General features: G+C 43.4%; 1 protein-coding gene across 2 annotated transcripts in view; it reads right to left on the bottom strand.

Annotated features, from left to right (window-relative positions):
- Positions 1 to 21,144, bottom strand: part of TRPS1 (transcriptional repressor GATA binding 1) — a 214,294-nt gene extending 193,150 nt beyond the window's left edge. For both annotated transcript variants that reach the window (XM_030498086.1, XM_030498092.1), the window contains exon 1: positions 20,765 to 21,144. The gene's annotated coding sequence lies outside the window, so the exon portion shown is untranslated. The remainder of the gene's footprint in view (positions 1 to 20,764) is intronic.
- Between the last annotated feature and the right edge of the window lie 2,302 nt (positions 21,145 to 23,446).

Below are 23,446 nucleotides of genomic sequence, written 5' to 3'. Positions count from 1 at the left end.
TCATATATATGTGCATATGAAGGCGTTCAGAAAGCAAAGAAAAAAAAGGGGAGGGGGAAGACTGTATTAATTCTAAGGGTTCTATCTAAGTTTATTTAGGGAAAAAGGGGTGTGGGGGGGGGCGGTTGTCCCAGGCTGGAGTGGGACAGCCGCGGCTGCTGGTTTCTGCCCCGAGTGACAGAGCAGGGGAAGCGCCGTTAATCACCACGTTCTGGGAACCGGGCAGAGAGAGAGGGAGCAACTGCTTTCCGCAACACTTCCTGCGATAAGGCAGCCAGCGCTGGCACACGGACACGGACACGGACACACAGACACACACAGGCGCGCACACACGCGGCTGCAAACGTGACCCCCAACCCTGCACCCCGGCACACATACACACACACCGACACACACAGGGACACGCCGAGTCCTTTCAGCTCCCGACCGACGTGCTGCGGGGGGTGCTGGGGTCCAGGCAGGGGAGCCCGCGGTTCCCTCCCTGCCTCCCCCCGCTCCGGCGGCGGGCAGAGCCGGCGCCTCTCCGTGATGCTCATTCACGACACGGACCCAGAACTTCGAAGCTGAACAAAGGAATCCCGGCTGATACAGCCGGGTCTGGATTTCTTTCTACTTTTTTTTTCCCTCAAGGACGATCCCAGAAAAACTTTCTTCGCTCAAAGACAACGCGGTACCCGCGGCCCCTTCCCAATGCTCTAAGCAGTCTTTAGACCTCCAAAGAACTGTAAATAAGATAGGGGAGAGAGAAGTACCGGCATTAAGGCCAACACGTCCCTGTATCATCCGATAACTTCCTCTTACATGCACAGTACAATACGAGTTTGCTGATCACAGCTTTTCCACTGTACCAGAGCCAAGTGCAGGCAATTACTTACACTTATGTAGACTTTTATACGAGATAACAGTTATCTCTATTGAAAAGGCACAAGCTGGGGAGGTTTTTTTCCCTTTTTTTTCCTTCTTATTTTTTTCCCTCTAATTTGTCTGTCATTACTGACTCGTTAAGAGCACAGATGGGTGCCTGTGCAGGGCACCGACTCACCCGGCGCTCCGCAAAGCCCTACGGCGCACCGCCGAGGAGGGTCCTGTCCGGGCTTGGAACGGCGCTGCCGAACACCAGCCAGCCCACCCCGCTTCTGCAAAGCACACCGACTGTCAGAGGTGGGCCGTACTCCGCTCCCACCGGGCAGGCCCGGCGGTGCACGGCCCATCGCACCCCGGGCCGGGCGGAACGCACCGGCGGCTCCGCAACAGCCCTTGGGGCAACTGGGCGTCCCGCCGCGGGGCTCCGGCCAGGGCCAGACTCAAATCACCGCACCCGGGCATGAGAAGCCACCGCGGGCCCGTCCGCCTCCACCAGCCGCGTCCCCGCGGCCAAGATAAAGGCAGGAGCAATCTACGCACTTCTAATGCAAATGAGATGCAGCCCTCGGGCGCTTAGCAAATTGCCAATGCATTGGGGATGCCCCTGCTCTTTTAGCTTTGTTTCCACATATGCAGAAAGTTGAGGAGTACTGGTAGTGTTCTACTTCCCACCACTAAAGAACACAGCACAGATAGAGAAAGTAGGAAAGCGCTTACAGACCAGATGGCCTGTGCCGGCATCTTTAGTCATACCCAGGTACATCTACCAGTGCCATCTCACTGGTATTTCTTCTGAAATTGCTGTTGAAGCCAGCATCTCCGAGCAAAAGGAGAAGCTATACTGCATCTATGGAGTTACCACCTCTGCATTCGCTTTTTAAGCAAAACTGCCTGACCCTTACACATCTGAGAGAAAGGATTTCTGCACGGAAGGTGCACCTGTATTTATAAACCGGGGCATTTTACAGGCTGCAGAAGCATTACATGATAGCAAATGAAAGAGGGCTTCCATTGCCTCAGTATGAACTCACACATGTGTTTAAAGCAGATATTAAAAACATGATTCACCGTAATAAAGACATCCCAAACAACTACTTAAAGTGATTCAAATACAATATTTGGGGTGGGGAGGTGTCCATACACTGCATCTACTCCTCCCCTCCCCCCACCCCCCAAAAAAAACCCTAGAAACTCTGATAATAATAAATAAAGAATAATGATGATGGCAGATATTTATACTTTATCCAGAAGTACAGCAGGGTTCTTAACAAGATTAGGTCTCACTTTCAGTTTCACTCACCACTGAACTAGTCAGCTTTGAGGACTGCGCTAAAGGTGTGGAGTGTTACCTAGGAGTTACAGAAAGTGCATCAGCACGTTAGACAAAATCATACTCTATAAGGGAAATTACGGCTAAAACATAAGATAAATGTCTAACACACTGCTCAACAAATCTGCCCAAATGCACAGCATACATAGTAACAGGAGCTCTGAATACTTACTAAACTTATGCAGAGGAGTAAGTGAGTATCTGTTGTGTGACTTACAAAGCCAGAAGAAAAAAGAGCAAATTTTTCATGGAAGCTTCGGATCACACAGGTGGCATTTGCCTCATTCACATCCTCCTCCTCTCACTGCACTTCAAGGTGAAGAAGACAGCCTTAGCAATATTGATCTCAGAAATCCAAAACATTGCAGAGACCACACTGCAGCAACAGATGAATCTGCTTCGCATGCACTGACGTACCTCCTCAATGTCTGAAAGAAATTCCAGCTCCAGTCAGCCCACAAGAGACATGTTGCCTGACTGTACGTTGATGGTATTGTTTATGAAGAAGATGATTTACACATTCGTAATGATTTAAGCAGCTACTTTGCATACATTACAGAGAGAACCTGAAACATGTGACCTGCTTCACAGGGCAGGATTATACCTCTGTTCTTGTTGTGTCATGTGCAACCACATTATTTAGTAGTTAAAGCCCAAGCGAGCACTCTGGTATTCCATTGCCCTCGCCGCGCATGCAGCGCGAGAGTTTCGGCATGCTTCTGAAACCAAAGCTTAGCCTCCCAACTTCTAAAGATAGTCAGTTAAATAAATTATATAATTGTCAAAGGGGCTCAGTCAAACCTACCACATGGCTCTGCCCACTCAGGATTATGACGCTTGCTGGCACACTTTTTAGAACAGGAAATCTTTCATGGTGTCAATAAATTTGTAACAATGATCATATTCTTAGGGGCCACTCCAATACAAACTTTCATTAGCACTTACACCACCTCTAACAAAGCACTGAGAATATGTGTGTGATCCTCATCAGTTAGGAATAAACAGTAAGAACTTTAAATCCTTTTTTTCTGACATTGTTTAACAACAAAAAAAAAAACTAAAAAGCTTTTCAGAAAAATGCAAACTAACATCCAAAGAACAGGCTTACAGCCTGTCAGTGGCTCCTTCATAAATTTGTTTTTATTGATCCATACACTTCTAATGCATAAACTTCATTACTGCTTTGATAATTCAAGATAATTAAATACAAGACAGAGCATGTATCATGCTGGAGAATCATTTAGTGAGTGAACTGTTGTGCTGAAAAGTGGAATTCTCTCAGTCACTCACGGCATGGTGATACATCAGTAACAAACCCAACAGGAGCTATTTTGGGGATGATCCAATGACTACCAGAGCCACAGAGGGCAGCAGCAAAACAGAAGGTTTGGAATTAAATTGAAGTCCTGCCACACAGGCCTTCATGCTTCGCAAACACATAAAACAAGAGAACGTTCACAAGCAGGTTTACCTCAACCTCAGAGCAAGTACAGCACTTTTTACATTTAATATGTAACAAAGAAAGCCAATGTCTCACAAATGTCGAATTAAGAAAAGAGAGGAAAACTGGTGGGTGGAGGGGGAGGTATCTTAGCAGCACCAGGAGTGAAGGCACCAAAGCTCTGTTCACAGCTTTGCCACTGGCTCACTCTAACACTGCAGTTATTCAGATTCCCTGCGCCTTGGCTCACCCGTCAGCACAATGGGTATAATACTTCATCCTGTCCTTAAAAGGCAATTACTGCTTGTAAAATACTCTGGGAACCTTGATTAAAATGCACTGCAGCTTTGTGATAAGTATTGCCTCTGAAAGAGCGCGCGAGCTTGGATTTGACAGTAGGAAGTACTACCTGACGGCTGGAAAAGAAAACTAATCATTCTGAATGAGAAGCATGTGCTTGACCTATGCACACCTGTAGGTGGATCCCTCCTGGAATATTTTCTTTTTTCTTTTTTTTCAGTTACTATGTGTACATTGCAAAGAGAGGAGCAGTGAGAATGGATAATTAAAAAGCTTTTGAAAAGCTCTGGTATTTTCACCAGAGGATCACAGTGGGCTGTCTTCAAGAACTCTGATGCACAACTATATGTAATTAAAAAAAATAATTATTTGTAATGCTGCTCAAACCCTGTTTTCATTAAGGAGGGGAGAAAAAAAGATCACTTTAAATATGAATGCTTCATGAATAAAGAAATTCTTTTTAAATTGATGAGCATTCATTTTCCCATACAGTCACATAAAGTCTAAGTAGTTCACCTAAAACATAATTATCAACGTTTTAAACCACATTTTCCCCTTGAAAATAAATAAATAAATAAGCATGCCAAAATCTTTCTTGTTCATTAAGAGCCAGATCCAGCAGAAAACATCTGCAGACTTCTAGACCAAGCAAGCCCTGGAAGGCCATGGGTACTGGCTGCACCTCGTGCCAATCCCAAAAATTTGGCTGGTTCAGAAAGATTTAAACAAAACAAGAAAAGCCCTGCAGCTTTACATGTCTGGGAATTGTGGAACTGCATTAGGTTTATGAATAAAGAGTAGGGGTGAGAAAAAAAACAACTCCTTTTAAAAAGGAGATCCCTGTCTCTCCTGTCCTCCGCCATTCCAGGCGCTAGACAGCGGCTGCCCTCCCTCCCCAGAGACACCACAGAGCTGGCATCAGCAGCTGTGGCCCAAATCATGGGGTCCACCTGCAACCCCTACCAAAGAGGAGATAGGAGGTCCCAAATCCAGTGCTCACCCCGCCTTTGCACATCCAACGGGTGCCCTAGCATCGAGCTCCCAGCCACACTCCTAGACACATGGTAGCTGCCACCAGCAAATCCAAAGGAGCGTCCCTGGGATGGGAGCCAGCCTGAGTCGTTCAAAGGCCACTGACTTCTGGGCCACTGCGGAGGAGCACGCGCTGCTCAGGGTGAAGAGCCACCTCTGGGAAGGTGGCCTGGGACACAGTGGTCTCCCCTGAGCCAGCAGCCTCTCTTAACCCCATGGAAGGATCGAGCCCTACAGGCAGGCCAGGATTTCTACCATGGGCTTGAACAGACTCCAAGATGCAGTGCAGTGCAGGGAAAGAGATTCGTGTACCACGGGCACCCAGCAGCCCATACTTAGGTTTCAGGCTACCCTGAATGTGTGTATGCATGCAAACACAACAGGGGAACTGACAGCTGAAATAAAGGAAAAGTTTAGGAAGTCAGTTTAGGACCAGGGCCCTGTTACTGCAGCGGATGAAAATTCAAGAACCTGCTGCTAGTGTAGTTGCCATGTTTTTAGACTTTTGATAGAAATAATGGCTTTTTCTGACTAGTCCTTCATTATATCCCTCTTCGGGAAAGCCAAGAAACCTCCCACTGATTTAAGTCACACTTTGTCTTCTTCCCCACTCCGAGGACCAACCTACACTTCAGATGAACATCCAGCTCATCTCGTGCGGCTGGTCCTGCATGGGGAAAAGGACCAGGAGGGTTTTAAAAAGATCTAGTAACAGTACACCCATGTGTTCTGCATAAAGCTATCCCAAAAGTTTGGGTTTGCAGCTTTCATTTTATAGACACCTCCTCGAGAGGAACAGCAGCTGCAGTATGCTGCCTTGGTTAGCAAGATGTGATACACGCAGAGATATGTACTTAGGAGAGCACAGAGGGACTCTGTGCAATGACCATATAACTGCAGACACTTTGCAGGTGTGTGTTTACAATACTATTTATGTAGTGCCGAAAGTGGACTACATTAATATACAGTGTGCATGATTCACTGTCACTAGTCCTGCCTTCCGATACTGTGGACCCTAAGATAAATAACATCGCTACACCCGCTCCCATACAATACACAGACTTGTTAGTTTACTTACTTATATATACAAAATTTCCAACTGCAATTAGAGATTTTTTTAATTATTAAAAGTTCTTGAAGTGAAACCTTTATGAGTTGAAATGAGCCAGATGACCAAAAAAAAAAGCAAACAGTGAAGCCAAGAGACTTGTATTTAAAATGCGTAAGTTGGCTATCTTAAATAACATGAATCTGAACAAGCACTAAAACAAACCTTGTTCTCTAACAATGCTAGATACAAACAATCATCATATTTATCATTACAGCTTTATATACCTGTTGGATTACTGCTTTCAAAGCCTTAAGAAATGTACCAGTGTCTTTGAATCAAAATGTGCTTTCTTCATGCTAAATCTGTGAAGGTGCTCTTGTGGGAAACACTGCATTCTACATTAAAGTTTTATTAAAAAAAAAAAAAAAAAGAAAAAAGAAAAAAGCTTACACAGCCTCAGAAAAAAATAACCAAGTGGCAAAAATCCCAACTTTGTCCATTCATCCTTTGATTCTTTCTTTGACATAATAAAATTCTATGAAAATGTTGCCAGAAATAAAGTTAATCTCCACAAGGACTTTTTCATCTTTTTTTAAAACCAGGGAGTAACTAGCCCGCAGATGCACATAGCTATGCTTTGTATAGCCATGCTATAAAGATGAGATCCTTGTCATTTTTTGCCCATGTCTAACATGTAATGAGACATAAAAAAAAAAAAAGAAAAAAAAAAAACCCTGGAACTCTAAATTCTGTCTATGAAACAGCCCAGTAAGACACCAAGATGATGTCTCACAAATCGAAACAGCAGCAGTAGTAACATTTGTAAACTCAGAATTGAGGAGACAGCATTTTCTACACAATTTTTAAAAAGTGTTTTAAAATGCCTCATCCTTTTCTATAGCATGGGCACTAAAAGCCATAAATAACTGGATCAGTAAATTCACCATCTACTAGAAGAATGATTCCTGAGATAACTCAAGAAAGTAAAAGCTGAAGAGCTTGCTGCTAGTAGTTAATGGGATAACGCGACTCCAAAGTCAGAAAGAGCAAAATATCTCCCTTTCATTAAAAGAGGAAAAACAACAAAAAATAAAGCTTTAAAAGGTACACAATTAGTTAGCTTTGCAGTGATTAATTCAACAACTGCAAAGCCAAAAACAACTTTAGGCACTTAACCATGAAACTGTCAGTTCTCTTTGCTTGACGATAAAGCATCCAAGCAGTAAACATTAACTTCTGTTTTTTCTATGTACATATTTCAGGAGAAGATGATAACCAAAGAATTACCAGGCAAGCTTGGCAGAGGCTTTTCATACCTGATAGAGGTGAGATGTGCCTGGATTACGTTTTCCTCACTGCCAGGTCTAATAAGACAGTTCATACTGCTCCCTAAAACTTGACAGAAGGGATGAAAATCAGATTGAAAATCTCTTCCCCAGGAAACAAAGAGCTCATCACAGTAAGAGAGCTTTGAGAATGAAGAGACCCTTATACTAACCACATCCTCTCCATATCAAGGCAAAAGCAGCCAGCAGCTCTTGCTCAGACCAGCTCTCCCAAGGAAGTAAATGGAAGTTCTGCCCACGTAAGAAAGGTAAAAGCATATACTTTATAATCTCTTTTAAATAAACTTCAAAAATGAGTAACTATTGAACAAACTGAAAAAGCGCAGGAAGCTGAAGAACGAACTAAAAGAAGAGATCAACTTATTTCTCTGACCTGCAAATATTTAATTCAAGCACATTCTTCTTTCAAACAAGATGCCTATGAGCGTTTTGATGGCCGCTCATAATCAGATGTGTCACTTGCAAAATTACAGTGTTTGAGGAGGGTAACTGGGCAACTGAAGATGGCTTTTGCTAGAAGTATGTCAAAAGCACATCTTTTAGTCACCTCAGAATTGCACACAACTTCGCTTCATTCCTTTGCGCTGGCTGTGTGCGGGTTGCTTCACAGAAATACAACTGCAGTAATCTGCTTGACAGTAAACAGTAATCAGTAAACACTATTTACTGAGCAGATACATGCCCCTGCTATTCCCTCAGCTTACCTATCCCCCATCTCTTGCCTTCCACTCTCAATCCTCTTGCTCTCGGAAACTTTAGAGGTGGGATAAATAAATACAGGTAGTGAAATAGTGAAATCCCGTAGCTGGCAAGGTTTTCCTCTCTGAATGGACAAATTCTTAACTCCATACAGCTCCAGACACTGAAGAATTAGATCCTAACCAGGGAAAACACAGGAAAATAGTAATAAATATCGCATGGTAATCCACGGGAACTTTGGTCCCAGTGTGATTTTCCTATAGTCTCCTACAATAAATGGCATTACAACATTCATAGTCTCAGCTCATATATCAGAGCGCGCCCTCCTTCTTGCCTTTCCTTCTTTCATGTAGTGCATTTTCTAAGAAAACGTTATTTTTTTCCGCACAAGTAAAGTCAATGCAGTCCCATTCCTGACTGAAAGCAGCACAGTAGCTCAGTGAAAACTACCACAGACCACACTGCACTGCATGGAGCTGTAGCTGAGGAGTGCGGGGTTTATGGCAGCATTACTCTGGTAAGGTCTCACCTAAAATTCCTTCTGACAAGACAAAGGAAGTCACAGTTTGCTGGAGATAAAAAATAAACAAATTGTATTCATATGCAGTAAGAGCACTTGATGTCATAGTGGATTTTCAGTTCTCTTTCTATTCAGGCATGTGTCTTTTGGGCAATAAATTCTGAAAACCCGGGAAGGTAAAGCTTGCTTAACCATGAGTCTCCTTTCACCCAGTAAAATAAATTCCACAGCTGCTTCTTCTTTCTCCTGTGACTATTTTTTAAGCTCCCTCCCACTGACAACTAGCCACTGTCACACTCCACCACTGAAACAAAAAATTTTAAAGATGCCAGCTTTTCAGATCCTTAATTTTATCTCATTCAGGTAGAATGTTTTGCATCTGCATCAGCAGAGCTGCCAGGTCATCTTCGTTAATAAAGTTTTTCATATGTGCAAATAAAAATTGAAACAACTGAAGAAGACAAAAAAAGAAAAAAACTAGACAAACCCATTTTAAATGTTCCTTAGATAACGCAGTACCACAGCAAATGTCTAAGGAAAGTTAAGCTGAAACTGCCGTGAATGCCAAATAAATTTGCACCACTGGGATATTTAAGGTCCAATAAATCTTACTTTCCAATGGTTTTAAAAACTCCAGAAAATAGTTTTTCAGCTCTAGACTCTATGTGTTGTGACAAAACTGTCTACCTAAAAGCTATCAACTCGGACCCGCCACCTGTGAGAAATACTCTCAGAACATACTCATCTTTGCTGAACTACCAAATTATGAAAACTTTCATTAAGAAAAAAACAAACCACAAACACACATATATACATACATAAAAACCAACCAAACAACTTACTCTTTTTCTGTTTGCATGATAATGCTCAAGAAAGTTGGTTAAAAATGCCCCTATTTCCAATTCAAATTCTTATTAATTTATTTGAACTATCTCATGTTGCAGTCAACAACATGAAACCAACAACTAATTGTAAAAAAAATATAATGGAAAGCAATAAAATCCATCGTGGTTCAGACATGATATGCTGAACAACAGCAGAAGAGCCAAGAGTTAACGTCAACCTAAGAAATCACACCACTGTGCAATTTACCTGGTACTGTTAAGAAGACTAACAATTGCTAAAAAAGTATCGGATGGTATAGAAAAGCATTTTATTTACTGTGCTGCAACTATCTGCAGTTTGGTTATATCAAAAGCACATTATGTGGACGATGAAAGTCCCTGCTTCCCTTGGCCTGTCAAAAACATCCTGATGCCCATGGCATGGCACACAACTTTATGAGGGCATTACAGCCTGCTTACACAGATATACCTGTAGTACTGGAGCTTCAGTTGCTGCATGGCTAATTCTAGGAGCCTTTCAGAGCATAGCTGGTGAGGAACAAGAAGAAAGTGTGGCCATGAAGCCAGTGGGTAGCAGCAGGGCATGGAAGCACGTGTACCTCCTAAACCTGCCTTTTATTTTCGTTCCCCTTTGGGAAGTGGACCAATTTCAAACCAAAAGAATCACTTTTAAAGGTGACAGACCAAACCATGGTCCCACCAAAGGGCAGCTACACACCCTGAAATACTGCTCAACCATCCTAAGCGGGGCAGCAAAAATGCAAGATGGAGCTTTATAAAATGTTGTTACTGTGTCCTGAGTCCAAGGAAACTGCTTTAAAGTAGCAAACTGTAGTAAGTGTAACGTGGATCCCCAAGCCCCACAGTTCTCTCTCAGTAAGCTGCAAGGTTAATGACTAAGTTTCCTGATCAGGATCAGATCTTACTCCAGATGAAGTTAGCAGAAGTTTTGTCCCTTCCCAGTACAGGGGGAGATCAGGGACATAATCAGAGGGGTTTAATCAATCTTTGGTCATATCTATGCTTCTGTTGCCAGGCAAAGCAGGTTAGATTGACTCTCACAAAAATTTACCCAAAAATCAAACCAGCCCAAACATTAAAAAAATTTTCTAAAAGAACATAAAAACAAAAATCAAGTTATGCTAAACTTTGTTTTCTCACTGGCAAACCTCATGTTGTAAACAACTGAAGGGCATGGATGCAAAATGGATTCTTGCCTAGATTTGTAAACTTTTCCAGGGGTTGTAATATCCTGCATCTGATGACATCATGAAACTAACAAGTAAAAGTTGGGTTTCAATTTGTTCTACTTTTCCCTCATTAGTCTCTGTGTCAGAAATAGAATAAGAACCCTCATTAAGTCACATTAAATTCTTTAAACTCATTAAGGGCTCAGAGAAAGAACAATACAAACACTGGTGTTTTTGTAAAAAATTATGCAACACAGATGGACTTCCATTTCCATGTATTTTTAGAATGTATGTATGTGCATATAGCAGCCAAAGAGAGACCGACATGTGTGAGGGAGAAACGGAGAGGCAGAGTAACAGAGACAAGGCAGAGCATACCTTACATATGACAGAATGATACCTAGATAAAAGTGGATTATGCATGATCACTTCTGACCCAGTATAGATGAAGCGCTTAATGCTTTGTATCCTGAACTGTGTCAGAGTTGGAGTCAGAGCCATACCCCACATTTCTTTTCAATTAATGATTCCTCAGGACTTTTTCCAAGGAGAAGACAACCTTGAGGGCCACACAGCCAGCAGCAACCAAGTGGCAATCAAACTTTCTGACCATGGACTACCTTGATTGCTGCTGCTGTAGCCTAACATACCACCTGATTGCAGCTGAAGATACAGCTACTAGTCATGCTTATGGACTTACATGTAAGATACAGGTGTGTGCAGGATTTCAACAGTACTGGAGCATATCTCTGGGTGTGCAAAGGGTGGGTATTTGTTACAAGATTTATTGTAGGTGAATGACTCAGATATATGTGGTTGATAACTTTTGATCCTACCCCCCATAAGACTGGAAATATGAGCTCAATGCCACAAAATTATTTACATTCCTATAGTATGCTCAAACAACTATTACAGGATTAATTTAATCCATTATATTATTACTTTTTTGTGATAGACATAACATGCAAATACGAGTTTAGTTCTAAAGAAAACTCCAGATCTGAAGAACGTGGAAGGAGACTAATTAGGTGGCATACATTTCAGATGTCTGTAGCAGGCCACAGAAAGAAAACAGTATACAGAGTAGAGGAGAGACCCAAGTTACTGTTTCTTTCCTTCCTACCGCTGCGACAGCTAAAATGAGATGTGGGATTTTTACTGACAGCTCCCAGACCTGAGCATCCAGAGCTGGGTGCCAGGGCAGCGCAGGCAGGCAGCCTCTGCTCAGGAGCTCTCCTCTCCCATTTCTCTCTCAGAGTCAGATACTGTTTACCTGCAAGGCACATGGTAAGGCTAATCTATTTTCACAAGCTTTTGCCTCAGCTATGTGGGGCAAGGTTTACTTTATTAATTGTGTGTGTGCGTGCGTGTCCATATCTATGCGTGCAGGAGGAGAAAGCTCGGCAATGATCAGCATATATTGCAGTTTTGGTTTATAATCTTGTAACTGCAGCTGGCAAATGTCTGATGAGTATATTTAATGCACCTAAAAATGAGAACACTAAATAGAAAAGCAAACTATGTACAGATTAGAAAGCTGAAATTGGAGGTATCTTGCTTTCATTAACCGAACTCATGAAGCAATGTTGCATCTGCATACTAAGTTTTGGATGATGTTCCACATAACTCACAGCATTTGCTTGAAAAGTGGCACGTGAGAAAGTTAAAAAGAATCATACTTTGGAAACACCAAAAACGTTCTACCCCCAAAGAAAATTGCTTTATCTTAACTCATTTAACTTCCATTAAACATTAAACCACATCTGTACATAGAAATTTTGGGCGATACTTAACTTCAGCATCTACTTCAAACTTTTTTTTAGATCAGTTGAGAATTTGTTTTTTAAAATAAGCCCAGTGAAGTCACTGGGATATCCAAAAGCAGTCTGAAAGGTATCTGTCTAGGCAGAGTTGGCGATGTTCTTTTTAATTAACTACTAGCAAAAATTTCCCCCCGCTTTTTTTTTTTTCCTTGTGAACCACCAAGCTGTATGTTTAATTTTTTAAGTTTCAGTATGTATTTCAGACTTGCAGACTTTGCAAAGTAGGTCAGGAATACCCAGAGGATACACATTTGAAGGCTACAGATAGCAGAACACACCATTTACGGCTTTGTATATACACATACATACACATTCTATATAATATAGGTAGATAGATTCAATGATTTAAACACATTACATCTATACTGTGTGTTTCAAGAACATTCAGATATTTACACTGTTAGATCACCACTCATTTTAGACCTACACTAGTGCCAGCTGCCAAAAAAAGGTACACAAATCAAAATATGTTACCTTTGTTCAAACAATACTGCTGTTCATTATATAATAGAAACTGTCATGCTTAATCTTCCAGGAACCAAGAACTGGTACATTCTTGGATCAGAGGTGGCTCGAAATGGTTTGAGGCAAAACTGAAGCATATTGTTTAAGTAAATCTTGCTGAGAAACATAAGTGCATTGATGATTTTTAACATCATCTTTTACAGACTTTTTTTCTCCAGATACATTAATAAACTAAAAAAGCTGGCATATTTTCAAAATGCAAAGAGATGAACACATTGGTGCTTTTTCTATAACATTTTTACAATATCAAATTATACATTCCCTCCTGCATTAGCAGCCTCGCTAAATGTAATGGGGGATCCAAAAAGGATACTTGAGAACTGACCCCATGGTGAAGTAAAATGTACCTATAAAAATTACACGTTCACTTTGAGAATACCCCAAAACTAAATTTTTCCTTCGGAGTTCTCCGTATTATCCAAGTACCCCAATGGCTACTGCGGGCACTAAGCTACAGGCTGCGATATTCATTTTCCATTAGAGATGAAAAAATTGCCAAAAGCAGCATACAAAAATATGTCTACAGTATCGTATAGAGAAATACAGAGAAATGGCAGAAATGCCTTACATTCTTTAGAGTTGGAACTTTCGAAACTTATATTTTAATCTGAGAAAGTGCTAAATAAAAATAAGTACACTTCATTTATTGAGGAAAATCTGTTTTGCAGCGTTATGATTCCTGGACTTCTTCAGATTTTTAAGACTACAAAGCAAGTATCTTACAATTTCATCTTTAAGAGCACAGATTATACAATATTCATCAGGCAGACACAATCCTACTTACAGGCAGACACAGACACACACAACTCTGGAGAGGCCAATCCTGCAGCCTTTACTGAATTCAAAAGTCCCCCTGACGTCAATGAGTATTTTTCAAGAATGAGAATTGCAGGATCAGGCCCAAAAAGTGCTTATGAAGATGAGATGTTACTTCAACAGATTGAATGTTAAGATTAAATACAAAGATTGAGGGAAGACAAGTCTGGGGTTTAAACCCTAGGGAGGATTGACATTTAAAGTGTTGCCACTGAATTACAGCTCTCCACATTGGGTGGGGTAACCTCCTACTGGGTGGAGTGTCTCCCCTAAAGGAAGGGAAAACTGGCACAAGCCAACTTGGTCTTTGAACGATTTCCCTACTTGCCAACTGATGAAGTCGTCCTGACGTCAACTCTGTCAAGAAAGTCTATTGCCCAACTCCGACTTTTACTGTAGAAAGTTTGCTTGTGTTCAAAACTCCAGCAGACATAGAAATCAGAAAATAAGCCAGAAAACAAGATAAAGAAATTAGAAAATAAAATAAAAGAGAGCAGACTGGATTTTCTTAAGTACAGTTAATTTTTAAAAATCCTTTTGTTGGGCTTCTTGTTTCTAATATCAGCTTAATACAAACAGATACAGATCGCAAAAGACTATTACTAAACATATTTTAAAATCTGGTTTAGCTTTAAAATATGGGGTGGAGAGCGCACAGAAAGTGGCCGCTCTGCAAGATAGGATCTCTCCTGTCTTCTGCAATGGGCAGTGAGTATCTTCCCAATCAGCGTCACTAACAGGTGTAAAACACTCTCATACTGGGAAAATAATATTCACTGAACTGCCACCAATGGTATTTTTAACATATTACTCCCCTCTGAATCAAAATAAATCATTTCTCCAAAGGAAAGCTTCAGGTGCTGGGTGAGAGAGAAGGGGGGGGGGGGGAAGTATGGACGGACTACACCAAACCAAAAAAAAAAAAAAAAAAAGAAAAAGGATAAAGCATCTCAAAATGCCCATGGGAAAAGGAGAAAAAAAAAAAAAATAAAAAATTAGAAAACAGTTTAAGTTACCGTAACCTGAAATGCACCAGCCATCACAAAGAGCAATTGGAGAAATCCAGCAGAGCTCAGCAGGAAAGATTTTTAATAACAGATTGAAAAACAAGAATAAAAATAACTGCATCAACAGGGCCTTTCTTCCTCAGGCCACAAGCCCATTTTTACTTGAAATTTAAAAAAATGGCAGTTTGGCCACTAAAACCAATCCAGAACATTATTAAAAGTTAAAAGCTACCAATTACTTCTGTCTGTTCTTTTAAAGCAAAGTTTGGCATTACGTCAGTTGGTTTAAAGAAAACAAGAAAGAGAGAGAGAAAGAAGGAGAGAAAGTTTCCTGCTTGTATAAATTAAACCACCAGGGAAGGTGTCTAGCCACTTGTAAAGCATTTATTACAGGTTTTTAAAGGGCTAGTAACATTTTAAAAATTAAATATTTTTAAATAAATTTAAGGAGGAAAAAAAAGTCAATCTGAGCCTGGAAAGAAAGCAGACTTACGAAAAATTAGACATGCATTAAGTACAGCTAAGAAAGTAAAAATTACTATTAGGACTAAAACTTGCAATTCAAAATAATTGTATTTTCTAGGCAGAAACAATCCTACTATAGCTGCTGCACACATCCCCCAAGAGCATGCAAAAGTTCCACCGAACTTTACGGGATGGAACCAACTGGGTTCTGTAAGAATGTCCTACGGAAGCGCCACTCATGGCAGCTATGCAATTAAATGAAGAATTTTCTCTCTATAGCTTTTCTAAATCCATATATAGAGATCCGCAGCAGGAGTAAGGTTCCTTAGTTAATGCAGCAGGACAATAATAAAAATCACTGATAGAAAGACTAGCAATTTCTATTAAAATTTAGATGTCTTTTCCACTAGTGGTGTTATTATTAAATTTTAAAGAACCACTTTAAAGGTACTAGAAAATAAGAAACCAATAGCACAGAACATGAATAAAATATAGATGGTTATTAAACAAAGTTTCTTACATGCAGCTATGCCAGTTCACTTAAATCACAGTCTTCTAAACCCCATGACGCCAAATCAGAGACTCCTCTGACTCTGGACGACACATCAAGTGGAATGGTGTTCAGTTGTGCAACGCTTTTGGGGTGTGACAAAACGTCCACTGGGGACTTAAATCGAGACCATGGTAGTTATTCTCCCATTGCTCAAGTGTTTCATTTGAGCCTTGGTCTGCATGACAAGAAGTCAGAATAATACGCCAGCACTTCTCTCCTCTCCGTGCTCCTCTGCTCCAGCAGCGTTTCTGGGCACGTATACAACTGGCTAAGGAGCTGTGTTCTGGAAGGCCCTTTATTGATTAGGTGCAAAACAACATCAAGAAGTGAACAATAAGCATAATCTGAGAAATGCAGTTGCATGTCTTGCCCTTGTAAGCATTTACCATTTAATGGTGTAATTGTACTTTAATCCTTCACATCATCTGATATAACTCATTACGTGTTTTTCTTTTAATTAGCAAACGCAATCCAAAAAAAGCAAAGCCCAGAAAGTTTGTACGTACCATAAAAACTGAATCGAAAATAGTCTTAAAGTAATCAAATATTCTCTCTTTGCTTGCAGGCTTATCTTTTTAAAGTCAAAAAGAGAACTTCATCGGCACGGGATAGAAAAAAAGAACTCCATAATTCATGACAGTACCAAGAAAAAAAGTTCTTCTCCTCCAGGAGGACTGGAAAGGGCACTTTTATTTATCTTCTGGACAGACAAAAATAGTAGAACCTAGACCAGATATGCTGTAATTAATGTATCCAAAGGTCAACAGGCAATGGTATTTATACAATAGATGGCTGCAGACTATGCTGGTTATAGTATTAATCACCAGTATTTGAAAATAGCATTGTTCTCTTAGTAGGTAAGAACTTCAGAAAGTTTCAGAAACCGAAAAGAAACTTTTTCTTTTCTTCTCATACCTGCCTGCTGTTCTTTTTAACCAATTGCTTTTTAACTCACGAGGTGTAATATTTGGGACAAAAATGCCCGAGTTTACAGTCACCCAGGACTGCCAAAACCAGACCCAGACTACCTCACTAGTTGTGTTGAGGAAACTAAATTAAGCAAGGGCAAACACAACTGGAAAGTTGTCAGTTTACTGAATGAATGGCTTCATTTTACACACCAGTTAGGATATCTTAATCAGAATATATTTCTGTTCAAGGCCAATACTTTTACTACCAGGTGGCAGTTTGTTTTAACTGTAACTGTATTAAAAATGTAATTTATTTCCACTTTACTTGCACCTAACAAAAAGGGTTGTCAGATTCCCAGCCTGTCGTGTTCAAAAATATTTAACCATAAACTTTCTCACAATGTTATATTTGGTGTTACCCACAAACCTTTATTAAAGTGATACTGCCAGTGTGGCTGCAGTCAAGACCTGAGAATGCTTCTATTAAGATTAGTACATTAAAATACTGTCGAGAGTTTGTTAGAGACATAAATATTCATACATATACACACCCCCCCCCAAACTTAGAAGGAAAGTTCCACATAAAAAGAAAAATTTAAATACGCACCCAAAGTTGCCTGTTTGTAATTAAAATTTTGGGTTTTTCTTAAACATCTTTACTAATTTTTTAACTCTTTCACACTGTAATGTAAAATAGGTTTGTTTCAAAGCAACTGCCTGATAAAGTGCTAAAAGAGGTAATTCGCATGAACAGAAAGTAATTAGTCATTGTTTGCACGATGCTTTGAAAATATAAAACCCTATGTGTCAACTAGCATTAAAATATAATATGATTGAAATACAGAGATTTAACAAGCAACCACTGCATCTCACACTCAGGTCCACACACAGGAGTTAGTGATATGCTGCTATTAATGCACAATCACGATACATGAATAGTAATATTCTTCACATGCAGCCAGAGTATGCATGATAACAGTGCATACTATGAAAGTTTACCACGAACGATGGACAACACAGGATAGAAAAATAATCCTGCTAGGGATTCATCAAATAATGCTGAATTTACTCGATCGCCAGTAAAAACATAAAGCAACCCACAAAGCTACCATATAAATTATGCTGAAAATGCATTAAAAAGAAAAGAGGATAACCTGGGTGCATCGTAAGTGTTTGATGCCCAAAGAAGTCTCAGATCTCTGAAGCTGTCATTTACATTTTTTTCCCTTTATTAACATTACTGTGAAATAAAGAAAAAATAAAGCCATACTCTCACAGGCAGAGATTGCCCAGTGTTATTTAGAGTCTGTTTTAGAGAATCACAGGCAAAACACGTAAACTTAAAAGCTGATGCAACTTTGCCCTTTACTTACTTTGTTGTGACTACGTATATGCAAAGTTCCAAACAGAGAAAAGTTATTATATGTAGTCCCAAAAAAAAGAAAGTGCGATAACCAGACAGTACAGGGTGGATTATGAACTGACTACTCTTCTCGTATCTAATCTCTCCTGTTTTAAAAAGGTGAAGCAGACTTCTGTTGTCACAAACAGCCTGAGTATTAACTTGGGTATAGGCACTGATGCACTACTGAACTCCAGCATTATTGATTCTATGGGGCAAACCTCAAGCAGGTATACATTTTTCAAAAGGAAAAAGGAAAAAGACTTTTTTCTCCCCTCTACAGAGAAAGGTGACACTTGTTTGGTTTGACCATGTTATTAACAAACTTTCATTCAGTGGTTAAAAAAGAAAGAGGAAAAAAAAATCTTTCAAAGTGTTGATATCATTTCCAGACAGTCTTGTCAGCATCACAATTTACAGGAAATAGTTGATGTTCTCAAACAAACCCTGTATTTACCCATAGACCCAGAGTATTTAAAAAAAAATCCTCACTCTTTTGGAGGGCTTTTTTAAAATGTCACTCTGGTGGAATATCTGAGAGAGCCGTCTAACTCCACACACATACTGCGAACATGAGGCAAACACAAGCTGCACTTCAGAAGACTACTGTAACTTTTATTCTCATTTTGTCCACATCAGGAACTGGCTCTTACCACTACTTTCCTTTGCTGCCCCTCGCATTTCTAACTCTGGCAATCTTCTCTAAATGTTCAACTTTTCCTAAAACCAACAGGAAAGTAACATGATGCCACCAACATCCATAGGATTCAGTGGCACGGTTGAAGTAGACTGCCTGAATGGCAAAGAAGTTTGGTGGTTCCTTGGGAGACTTACTGAACTCGATCAAAGCAAACCTGAAGCTGTTACATTATGGTTTGTTTCAATCAACATTCAAACTGCGCAGCGCGCTGTAGAAGCAGCGAAGGCAGCACGGTCTGCATAGCACCTCGCAGTCTTTTTTCGATAGGAAATCTGCTCCCCTCGGAGGGGACCTGTTCCCCGTGTGCTGAGGTGCCCCGGCCCCGGCCAGGCAAGGTGCTCGCAGTGGCCGAGGCCGCAGCGATGGAGGGGGGCCGGCTCTGCACTCCAGCTCATCACTCATGCCCACAGCTCAGCCAGCGCGCTTGAGAAGTTTGCCATTTGCAGACAGAAAACACAAACCGACTGTGAAAAAAAAAAAAGGGTAAAGTATAAAGAAGGCTAGCGGGCCCCAGCAGAAACCGCGTAGGAGTGCCGGGATGTCTGAGCGCCTTGATTTGCACCAGGGAGGCAGATAAACAAAGCCCCCGAAATGTCGACTCCCCCCCCCTCCACTCCCGGGAGCCGGTTGTATCCCAGAGCAGCGCGGCGGCGGGCGGTACCTCGGCACCGACCACAGCACCGACCTCAGCACCGACCCCAGCACCGACCCCGGCCCGGCCACTGCGCTGCCCCTCCAGCCCGGCCTCGCCTCCATTCATTCCTCCTGTCCGGAAAGCAAACACGCGGGGAGCAGCCCCCGAGGGCGAGGGAAGTGGCGGGGGGGGATAGACGGTCCACGAAGTTGTGTTGGGCAGAGGATAGCCGAGCGGGGGGACGCCGCGCTGGGAGCGGAGCTTCGCCTTTAAGAGGGAAAAGTTTTACGTTTCTCTGCGCTCTGATTTCAAAAAAAAAAAAAAAAAAAAAAAAAAGGAAAAACAAAACCAAAAAAAAAAAAAAAAACACCACCACCATGTCGCCTTTTCCCCCGGTGTGACCGGGAGGGACCCCGAGCCCCCCTCCCGGCGCAGCACAGCTCCGCACCCGGCCTCTCCCGGTGTGTCCCCGGGCAAGAAGGAGGAAAAGCGGAAGGGGGAAAAAAAAAAAAAAAGAAAAAAAGAAGGGGGGGGGGGAAGTTTTCCCAAACTTACTACTCCTCATGATGGTGCCTCTGTGCCCCGCTTGTCATGATCCCCATTAAAACTTCCAGCAGCGGCAGGAGCGGCAGGACTGTGCGACTGCAGCTCATCGGATGCAAACCCTCTTTGCTCGTCTTCTACTTCCACCCCCCGCGTCTCCCTTCCCCTCCCCCCGGAGCGCCCCGGTGCCGGGGAATCGGCGGCCGCGGAGATAAGGCGCGGAGCGGCGCGGAGGGGAGGGCACAGCCGAGCCCAGCCGAGCCGCACCAGCCCGCGGCCGCCGCTCCCCTCCCCGCCTCCGGGCCAGGGGGCTGCTCCCCCTGCCCGCCACCGCCGCCGCTGAACTTGACCCTCCCGACTCCAGCGGGGCTACCGCCGTTTTGAAGTCGCCACTTTCCAGCCATCACACATGGCTTTGACCCACCGGCGGGGGGGAAACGGGGGGCGCGGGGGGGGGGGATGCACCGAAAAAGCCTGTGAAACCCGAGCAGCCCTGCTCCCTGTGACCATGCCCCCCCGCTTTTGTTGTTTGTTCATTATTTTGGGGGGGTGTATTTTGAGGGGGGGGTTTCACCCGCGATGCACACACAGGCACCCCCCCACCACCACCACCCCATTCGGGCACCGCGCTGCCGCCGCTGCACCCCCCCCACCTCAGCGCGGCGCCCCCCCCCCCTTGCCGCCGCCGCGCCGCCCCCTCCCGGCCCGCCGTCCGCGGCGCCCTCCCCGCCGCCGGGCCGCCCCCGCCCGCGCCCCCCGCGCCTTACCTGTTGATTAACCGTCAGCAACAGCCCCGGCAGCCTGGAAGATGGTGGGGCCGCGGCGCGAGCCATGAACCGTCTCCTGCTGCCGGCGGAGTTGGCCGCGGATTATGTGGCGGTGGCCGGGGAGAGGAGGGAGAAGGGGGGGGGGGCGGGCGGGGGGCCGCGGCGCCGCTGCCTCCCCCCTCGGCCCCGCTCGGCGGGGAGGGGGCGACGGGCCCGCCGTCCGCCGGCGGGCGGTGCGGTGCGGAGGCGGGGGCGGGGGCGCGGCGGGGCGGGGGGCGCGGGCCGGGGCACAGCGCGGCGGCCCCGCCGGCGGCGAGGCGGCGGCCTGGGAGCGCGGGGCGGCCGGCGCGTTATCAGGACTGTTATCGCTTGTCAGGACCTCCGTCTGCCCGCATTACGTCAGTTTCAAGACACCAACACTATTAATATCAAAGGAGCCTTCGCGGAGGAAAGCGCCACCCCAGACGGATCGCCCTTAAAGAGACAGTGCAGGCGGCCCCGCCGCGCGGCCCGCGCCGCCCCCCGCCGCACGCCTCCGCCCGCCGCGGCGCGACGCGGCCTCTGCCGCCGGGACACGGGCAGGGACGCGGGCACAAGAACGGGCACAGGCACGAGCGGAGGCCGCGGAGGGGGCGCGTCGCCCCGCGGCTGCGGGGACTTGGGCTGAGTTGGCGCAGGAACGGCCCGCAGGCCATGGCCGGAGGCTGCCCGGCCTTGTGCTGTCACTGCGGCCGGCCGCTGTCCCGCGGGATTGGGAAAATAGGGGGGGAAGAACAGGCGCGACCCACGCGCGGCAATAGCTGATCCGCTCGGGAGAGCCGCGCTGCACACGGGGAATGGGGGTTTAGTGTCATCGTGATCGTCCCTTCCCCCCCCATCCCCGTTTCTGTGCGAGTGTTGGGGAGGATGGACAGGCACCTTCCAGGTTTGAGGATGAATAACTCCCCGTTACCGGCTGCCCTGGGATACCAACCACCAATCTGTCCCAAAATGCTCTGACAAAACCCTTACAACTTTTCCTGCTTGTGCAGAACCTTTTCGATTCAAAATTCTCGTGCTACAAATTGCCAGAAGTCTGTATGTTAATGTAGAAACACTCTCTAAGGAGAAGCAGTACATAAAAGGTTCCTGTGAAAGGGTTTTAAAATCCCAAATATAGTAGGCGTTAAAAACTGTGTAAACATTTGTTGGGCATTTGGACACAATTTTTCTGCAGTTAGGTGACTTTATATGGCATGTTTTTCCTCCCCTGCAAGTCGTTTTAAGCTGATTTCACATTAAAATAGAGGCATTCTGTTTGCTTGCATCTGCTAACATGTTATTCAAGGGAGAAGCTGGAAAAGAGTTACACCATTACAGTGCAGGAGATGAAGCTGCTTCCCCCCAAATGTTTGAAATTACATAACTTTTTCCTTACAATTTTATTCTCAAATACATGGTGAAATGTAAAGCATAAAATCTTCAGAGATACACGCTGACGCAAATGAAACCCTACAGTAAAACGTATGGCGTCTGCAGCCCACTCTCCAAACTTCAACATTCTTCATACATGTTTATTATAATCCACTGGCAGATTTGCAAAGTAATTGCTCATGTAAATCACCCGGTAACACATTCTCCCCCCCCCCAAGTTCTTTTGTAGGATTGTCTGATAAAGCTCTTTATGAATAGAAAAGCAATAATTCACATACAAGAGGTGAACTTGTCATGTTGAAAGCAGAAGGTAAAATACAGTTGCACGACGAGGCACACAGTAGGATCCTCGAGACAGGGAGAGGAGAACTAACAGATTATGTGTGGGACTCCCTTTGTACCCATCAGCAGAAAATGAGTTCGGAGCAGCAGAGATGTTTATATATGGAATGTGAAGGAAAGTAGTATCAGAATTTAAAGTTTGAAGTTTGTTATAAAGTCTGCCTCAATACTTGAGTGCCGGGGCCATGCTCGGTAGCACCTCACTAATACGCACACAGAGAGCCTTTCCTGACTGTAAACCTTCAGTTTTTCTCAAGCTGCAAATGCCATGGCTGAATCGCAGTCAAAGAGACAAACCGCTCTCACAAATTTTAAAGAATGCAGAATTCTGAAAAGCAAGTCCTTTTGTCCCATTCACACTAATTCAGACATGGTGTTCTCTGTGATTTAGGTTTTATTATTGTTACTGAGTGTGTAGCCCCAAGTGAATGTTCACTTGGCAGATGTCTTGCATACGAAGGGTTAAAATCAGCAGGTATTTTGTCTGATGACTTGGCTAAGCATCTTACAAGCAGGGCTAGAGTGGAAAATATTTAAACAAGGGTTATTCCCCTTTGCTTCTCTGCTCTAGTGAGACTTATTAATGTCTTTTTATTTTAAACCAGGAAATGATGCCCCCCACACCTTAAATCTCAGCCAGCTCGTATGTGTGGCTGCAGCTTTCCCAGGTTTTATTCACATTATGACAGACAAACCGTGAAGAAGATCGATAACAATGAAAGTGCAGGTTTCAACATGTGTAAACCTTGATAACAAACACACCCGTTGTCACCTGTAGAACAATATTAGGGAGATGTATTTTTAAAAGGCATAAGACTCTCTGTGCATGTGCTTTTAAAATGAAAGCGCAAAAGCCGTTCATAAAGCAAAGATGAGAAACTCTAATGAAAGATTGTATCTCTCAGAAAAAGTTTGTTACCATATCTG

Source organism: Strigops habroptila, chromosome 1 (genome assembly GCF_004027225.2).
Source record: "Strigops habroptila isolate Jane chromosome 1, bStrHab1.2.pri, whole genome shotgun sequence".
Lineage (NCBI taxonomy): Eukaryota > Metazoa > Chordata > Aves > Psittaciformes > Psittacidae > Strigops > Strigops habroptila.
Note: the sequence above shows the minus strand (reverse complement) of the source record. Positions and strands in the feature narration are given on the sequence as shown.